Genomic DNA, 8251 nt, shown 5'->3' on the forward strand with positions numbered 1-8251 from the left:
TAGAGCGGCACCTTGGGCGGCGCGGAGTCGGGCACATTCTCCCCGATGGGCGGTGGTCGCGGTGGCCGAGCCTTGCGCCGGTGCCGCCGCGGCGGCTGGCTGGGAGGCTTGTCTGCTGTTGTGGGCGCCGCAGCAGCGACCGGCATCGCCGAGGACGGCGGCGGAGGTCGGGCCGGCGGGCTCATCGACGACGGCCTCTCCTCACGCCCCCACTTGAGATCGGTGTGACGCAAGCGCTCGGTGAACTCCCGCAGTCTATCCACCCGACGGGCCTTACCCTTGGGAGACTGCGGCCGCTCGTGGCCCTTCTTCGTCGGCTTCGTCGGCTGCGGCTGCGGCGGCGGCGGCGGCGGCGGCGGCGGTGGCGGTGGCGGCGGTGGTGCCTGTTCGCGACGAGCGCTGACTCGGAGCCTGGAGAGGGCGAGGCCGGCGAGCGCCGAGCCGTCGGTGCCGGCTTCCTCGACGTCCGACAGCGAGCCACTCTCGTGCGCGGCCGCCCTACCGGCCGGCGGCTGGACGGCCGCTGGCGCCGCTGGGTCGGACGGCGTCGGCACCAAACCGTCGGCAGAGTCCAGCGACACGCTGTGGCCCTTGGCGAACGCTTGTCGCCGCCGCCACAGGCCGCCCGCTCCGCCCTCGGACGCCGCAGGCGGCGGCACCTGCGCCCTTGGCATGGTCACCGCATGCCGGCGGCGGCGGAGCTGGCCGACGTCCGCCTCGTCGCCGGAGCGTGTGAGTGGCACGCAGGCGAAGCGCAGGTAGCCCTGACGCCACTGGGCCGGTCGCGGCGCTCCCTGAGAGGGGGCACGCCACCACTGACCGCAGTCGGCACCACCTCCCCGAGCGTCCGCCGCCTCTCCGGTATTCGCCACCTCTGGCGGGCCGAAATTTATTTCGGGCGGCGTCAAGTGTAAACAGAGAGTGGGCGGTGGGCCAGCGGTCGGCTTCCGTTCGTCGCGAGGTTGGCCGCAGGGCGGCACCACGGTCGGCGGGCTGGTCGCCAGCGCGGCCGCCACCCCGGCGCTATTTTGGGGGCGCATGGCGGCAAACTACGTCACCTGGCCCTGTCCTCGCCTCGCTAGGGAGCAGGTGGCGTCGTCACCGGGTGGTCGCACCGCCAGGCGACCCCGATAACGTCACAGGTCGGGCTGAAGTCTTGTGGCCGGAACGACTCTCGCGAAAGACGCTGGGTCAGCCATGGTGTCCGTGCGCAGTGCCCTCTCACGGGGTGCAGCAGAGCAGCAGGAGCGCTGGAACACGTGCACCGGTTACACAACACGTACCACACAGCTACCACACCTACCACACCTTTGCTGTATGCGCTGAATCTGGTTAAATTCTGTTGAACAGGCCTACATTGTACCACAATGGCGTCCGAAAACTTCCAAAGAAGGGGTCTCTGAGTCGATGCACCTGCTCGCTTCCAGCATGTTGCGACGCTTTCGGGGAAAATTAACGAAACATTCTAATGTCGTGATTGGCTCATATGTCCTGGAACATTTTTCCCCGATTGTTAAATATTGTCACAAATCGGCCTTCTTTTCTCCCACCAGCCGATACAGGTGGCCTGCTGCACTCATCTCGCGCGCTCTCCTCATCCCTATCGTATTGTGCCAATGGTGTAGAACCTTCCCTGCTGTCGTGTCATAGCCCATCCACCTGTGCGTTTCACTTTACCCGACCTGGTTTCCACGCAGCCACTCTCCTGCCGCGACCCGTGCTGTTCAGCTGTTCAGCTGTGTGCGTTGGCGCGTGCTCAAAGAACAGCTGATGGGCCGCAGCTAATGGGAGTGACCGGCGCCTCGACAGGGTGGATCACAGCTCAGACCAATTCATTACAGTTGGTGGTTGCGTCAGCGGCACTAGTATGGCGCCTGTGGCACTGGCCGTGGCCTTTGGCCGGCTTACGTGACGCCGGGCAACAGGGGAGCTTTGCAACCAAGCGCGAACCGGTCCCTGTCCTGGCCAGAGGGGGCGGCAGTGTCAGCTGCCGACTCTGTCGGCTGATGCGACGGTCACAAGAGCCGTCAGGGGCTGCGACAGTGTCAGCTGCCATTCCCGGGCGGTGCTGCCGTCCCGTGACAGGAAGGGAGGTGCCCGCCCTTCCTGTCAGGATAGGAGACAGACGACGCCATATAGCCTTAGCGGAGTGCGTGGTAAATCCCAAATGACATACAGACACACCGTGTCAGCTGCGGGACTGTGGGACTGCGGGTCTGCGAATCTGCAGAACTCTGTGGGACTCTGCGGGTCTGTGGGTCTGCGGGTCTGCGGAATTCTGCAGGTCTGTGGGTCTGCGGGACTCTGCGGGACTCTGTGAGTCTGCGGGACTGCAGGACTCTGCGCACGTACGGGTCTGCGAGACTCCGCGGGACTCTGCGAGTCTGCGAGTCTGCGAGCCTGCGGGTCTGCGGGTCTGCGGGTCTGCAGAATTCTGCAGGTCTGCGGGTCTGCGGGACTCTGTGGGACTCTGCTGCGGGTCTGCGGGTCTGCGGAACTCTGCGGGTCTGCGGGTCTGCGGGTCCGCGGGTCTGCGGGTCTGCGGGTCTGCGGGTCTGCGGGTCTGCGGGACTCTGCAGGTCTGCGGGTGTGCGGGACTGCGGGACTCTGCGGACGTGCGAGACTCTGCGAGACTCTGCGAGACTCTGCGGGTCTGTGAGAGTCCGGGACTCTGCCGGCTGACGCGCCGCGACGCGGCCACCAAACGAGCCGCCGGCACGATATAGCTCGGCGGCGCGGCGCGCTTGGACTGAGGCCAAACGGCTGCTGGCCGACACACTGGTGCTGAGGCGCCGTAGCTGGGAAGTTGTAAGGATGTGATGCAATGTGAGTTAATATATCTGATGGCGAATGTGGAGGCGCCATGACTGGACAGCTGTAAGGGTGTGATGCGATGTGAGTTCATGTATCTGATGGCGAATGTTGAGGTGCCATGGCTGGACAGATATAAGGATGTGATGCGATGTGAGTTCATGTATCTGATGGCGAATGTTGAGGTGCCATGGCTGGACAGATATAAGGATGTGATGCGATGTGAGCTCATGTATCTGATGGGGAATGTTGAGGCTCCATGGCTGGACGGGTATAAGGATGTGATGCGATGTGAGTTCATGTATCTGATGGCCATTGTTGAGGTGCCATGACTGGACAGCTGTAAGGGTGTGATACGATGTGAGTTCATGTATCTGATGGCGTGGCTCCGTTGTGGTATCATGAGCAATGGGTAGGAATGCCTGAATAGCTTTTCACTGTGTTTGCTTGAGAATGGAATAACTAATCACACATGTACCTAGTTCCCAGAAATGGATGCCGGCATCGCATCCCAATGTCTTGAATACCGGACGTTTTGGTTAGTAAGATCTTTGTTAAACTATTTCAAGCAATCCTGCAAGATTTTAGACCTGTTGCATAATGTTAGCAGCATTCTTCTGAGATCATGAATCTTCGTTATAATTGGGTTGAAAGACCTCCTGGGATCCAGCATTCCTTTAGTTGTTTAAGAATCTTCCAGCTTTGTTCAAGCAAAGATATTGGGCTTTTTTAACGGAAATTGAAGTCACGCGCAGGCACGATAAACTGTTTTATTGGCAAAACTTGACCTGTCAAGATTTAGCACGCTGCCAGTACTCGGACATCTGCCACATCTTTGCCATGCCTTGCCAAACCCTTCAGTGACATCAGACATTAACAAGGAAAGTTCATTCATGTTCATTTGGCTTATCAGTGCGCGCCAAGGGATAACTATGGTAGGTTGTGTGAGGTTGTATAACATATAAAAGATTTTGTAGCGCGTTGAACAACCACATCAGATTTTTGGTTCTGACTTATTAGACTGGACCACGAAATCTTGCATGAGACTGTAACCTGAAGGATAGTTAATAATTTTGAAGATACTATGTACAGTTATTTTCAGAACAAAAATGATCTACTGCACGCCGGTGGTAATATTGCGGACATCTGAAACAAGCCAAATGAACAAAGGACTTTTGGTGTTAAGTCAACTGCAGGTAAAAGTATTTTCCCTTTTCCTTAAACCCAATTCCAAACGCACGGAAACGCACACCCATCTCAGAATTGCTAGTCATTGTCGTTCGGGAGATAACCTGTCCAAGCCAAACATCGTTCGAAACTATATTATAAGAAGCCCTATGCATTGTAACCAATCCGAACGATACAAGCATGATAGCTAATGCTTTAGGCTCAATTCCAGGTAACGGACATTGTATGTTAGTGCGACACCAGAGGCAAGACTGAATGCAGAAACCATTCAATGAATGACACCAAAGGTCAGGACTTAAATATCGTGCTTACAGTTGGCTTCAACTTCCTAAAATGAATGCATGCGTTGGTTTTGGTCCCGGCGCAATCTCGGTTTGCCACAAGAAGCTTGACCTTAAAGACAGTGTTTAATTCAGGACTGGACATTAAAGCGTTGACATTTTATTGCAAGACATGCTTGCCCAAAGGTGTGTTAAGTCTATGTAAGCAAACATCTTTATGATGTTAATTGAACCGATACCGCACTGGTCTTTTGCTCCCGCCCACGTAAAACTCGAGTCGCCCTTTCGCTTCGCAAAGCCTGCATGTGATTTTGTTCACTTCGATTTTTAAGGCATTTACCAGGGGAGCCGCAAATACAGGTGTAGCAGCGCTTATGGTCCGATAGGCGGGGCGCTTCGGTTAAAACTAACCGTACCAGGTTTTCTTTCAAAGTGGGCCCACTTACCCAAACCACCCTTTTAGGTGCCTCAGCCCTCCTGATTACTACCTTAACCCGCCTAAGTAGCGTCGCATGCCAGGCTTCTGTACACCAGTTGGTTATGCTTGCCTTTGGGTAGATTTAATCAACAAAAACGGCTATCCGAATCACTTAATTAATCGGTTACATTCGAAACTAAAGCACGCTGAGGCGAATCGAAACACTGATTCGTCAATATTTTGATAAACAATTTCTTGATACTTATGTGAAGTGCAACGTTGGGTGCCACGCGTCCCCCAGACGGCACGCGTCCCCCAGACGGCACGCGTCCCCCAGACGGCACGCGTCCCTCAGACGGCACGCGTCCCCCAGACGGCACGCATCCCCCAGACGGCACGCGTCCCCCAGACGGCACGCGTCCCCCAGACGGCATGCGTCCCTCAGACGGCACGCGTAACCCAGACGGCACGCACGATCAGACGTCACACGTGATCAGACGTCACGCGTGATCAGACGCCATGCGTGACCAAACGGCACGTATAACTCAGACGACTGTGCAGCGGTTGGTAAAAGTGACATGACAAACAGGGGCTTCGTGTGGGCGGGTTTATTGCACGACTATAACCGGTCAGATTTCGGTGTGGTAAGTCTCGTTCTGCACAATTTTCGTAATACCGCACAGTATGGAATTCCCGGCTGTGGACGCATGCACATGTGTTGACAGTTGACAGAGTTGAACGGCTTACGGGGAGCTTGCGAGTTACGCGAAGACCGCGTCTTGTGCGCACTTGCACTCCGCTACCGGCTTTGCACTATATGCCTATATTATGTATATTACGTCTTCCGAAAAAAACTAAAGCTCATCTTCAGTCAGTTAAACGTCAGTTATCAACGCCCGCCCGCTGGACAAGTTGCCATCTCTGACATGCCTCTTCGATTGTACAGAAGAAAAGGAAACAGGTTTGAACTGAAGCATCTGGTGTGTGAGATCATTGTTAGATTTATTCCAGGTTTTTTGGGATGGGGCATCAGGACACATCACACACATTTTTAGGATGGCATGATAAGCTGTGACATAAGCTGTGACATTACGCATGGACATTTTTAAGATGGCATGATAGGCTGTGAGGCAGTACATGCTTCGGTAATGTTTCACCGGTGCGTACTTCCAGGTACAGAAAGCGCGCACACTGCCATTTACATTTCACCGACCGTTATCAACGTTTTGCAGCAAAGGTGATCTGGATGCAGCAAACGTGACCGCGTTTCCCCTGGAAGGTAAAAGAATTTCACTCCACATGCTGAAGCATCGCAAAACACGGCCAATCCGGTAGCTTCGGTTTGGCTTTCTCTGTGAGGATCGCGTTGACGCAGCGGTTGGACCCTGTGCCAGTCACGTGGTTTCACAACCCCTCTACGGCCCGCAGTAAGCGCAAGTCGAACACAACGCCCACAGTGATGGTGCACGAGAACTTACCGGCAGGGGCCTTCTTGATGGTGTCCGTGCCTTCCACCACGCCGCGCCGCCTCTCGGCCGGCATAAAACACGCGCCGCGCGCTCCGCCTTCTTCCTACCCTGCCTGCCAGAGCAGCGGCGGCTGCAGGCGTCGCACGCGGCCGGGCCGGGCAGGGCGTGCCGCGCGGTGCTAGCCGGCTGCGGCGACTGGAGCCGCCGCTGCAGTGGCCGGCGGGCGGGAGGCGGACAAAGGTGTGCGGCCGGCGACTCGGCGGCCGGTGGACGGGGCGCCCGGATGGCCGGCCGGGCCGGCGCCGATGTACTCCGGTGGACGGGGGCGGGCCGGCGCCGGCAGAGTGAGGCCCGCCCCACACGTGCATGTCCAGATATGTGTCACCTCAGAGGCAGGGAACTCACCGGGACGGTATGTGCCGCTGGTTTGGTGAGGCGCGGCGACGTTCGCGCCGTTCCAGACGGCAAGAGTTTGCCGGGAGAAACGTCAGCCCCACTGCAGTGATGGGAGCGTGTCATTGCGGGGAGTACAGCATTGTCGGATGTTTCCTGTCGGTGACGGGAAATAGCAGAGCTGCATACAAGTGAGTTCCTTCTGCAAAGTTCGGCAACGGCGCCAGCAGCGGCACGCAGTCTTCTGCAGGCTCTGTAGGCCAGACGACGGCAGCGTCTGTCGTAACGCCGCCCGTGGTGGTTTCCGAGGCAGCGGAATGACTTGTGTGGAGCCTGGACGAATGCTAGCTGGCAGATCTCAGCAGCGGTCAGCGTCCGTTGTGTGATGGGGTCCCTGCCGCCCAGCGAGTGACCGCTCCGGGGGCATTTGCGGCGTGAATGATTAGATCACTGAATCACGCTGGGCGAGAAGCTGTTGACGGAAAACTTTAGTCTTTTTACATTCGATAAAGGCACTTAAACCCGATTGTTAAGCTGCAGCTTTAGTTATTCCCTGTGGATCACCATGCAAACATGAGACATTCTTGTTTAAATAGAGGAAATGTCATATAGAGCAGGTCAATTAGTCTAGCGAAATGCTACAACCCTGTGTCTGATGGCCGGTTTTCCTTTGCTAGAATACATTTCTGACCAATACTTTATAGCAATGTACTCACCCCAGTGACAGAGTCAGCATTCCGTTATCGACGCAAAATCACCCCAGCATTCGGCGCACCCTTGAACTCCGGCCATCACTCTGGTCGTGAGTCCACGTGATCCCGTGCCACGCGGACAGGTGGCTCAAGCTGGCTGCACTTTTCTCGATGATCTGGATCCCCGAAGTTCCGCCGAGCAGGGCACTTCATGACCTGGTGATCTTCACCACACGCCTATGTGACTCGTCATCTGGGAGCACGCTGCCGTGCCAGTGGACATGGCAACACCTGCCGTTGTCTTAAGAACTGGCGTCAGCTTCCGAGCCCTCTGCAGGATAGCGTGCGGCACGTGATGCAGAGAAAGACTTTCTGGTGCCAACTGGAGGCTATTCTGGCAATGACTTCGGGGAGGCAGCCTGATATTCGTGAACGAGCTACCTCACACACATATCGACAAATCGACAGGCACGCGACAGGGACAAGGAGGAAATCTGATCAGGTAAGTCGATTTCCAGGCCGATGGCTACCAGGAGACTATCCAATGCGAACGGGAAGAGATCACGGAGTCAGTACTGACCAGGCACCTGTCGTAGGAGGCCGACAGGCGCACTGATTCACCAGCCGTTGAAGGTGAAGCTGTGTTCCGTCCCACACAGGATGTGGAGCGAGCTCGGTGTAGGTGACGGAGTCCTCAGCTGCCGTAGAGGACAGCCGGCGCCGCCTCATTTGCCCTGGACCGAAGACCCGGGAACTTATCCGATTTATTGTGCCGAAACGTGATTGTCCACCGCCATAATGATGATGTGTAACTGTCGCAGGTGTGCATGGCGAATCAGTTCCATTGCACATCCTGTTCGGCTTCAGATGCTGCGTTTGATGAGCCTCACACAGTTAGCTATTCCCATGGTGTTGAATATAGGATTGACATTCCGCAGTCCCAGTTTGTTTCAAATGGTTCCAGGTAGGGCAATGCACAAAGGCATCTGGTGCTGTTCG

This window comes from Pollicipes pollicipes, unplaced genomic scaffold (assembly GCF_011947565.3).
Source record: "Pollicipes pollicipes isolate AB1234 unplaced genomic scaffold, Ppol_2.1 Scaffold_6686;HRSCAF=7923_pilon_pilon_pilon, whole genome shotgun sequence".
Taxonomy (NCBI): Eukaryota; Metazoa; Arthropoda; class Thecostraca; order Pollicipedomorpha; family Pollicipedidae; genus Pollicipes; species Pollicipes pollicipes.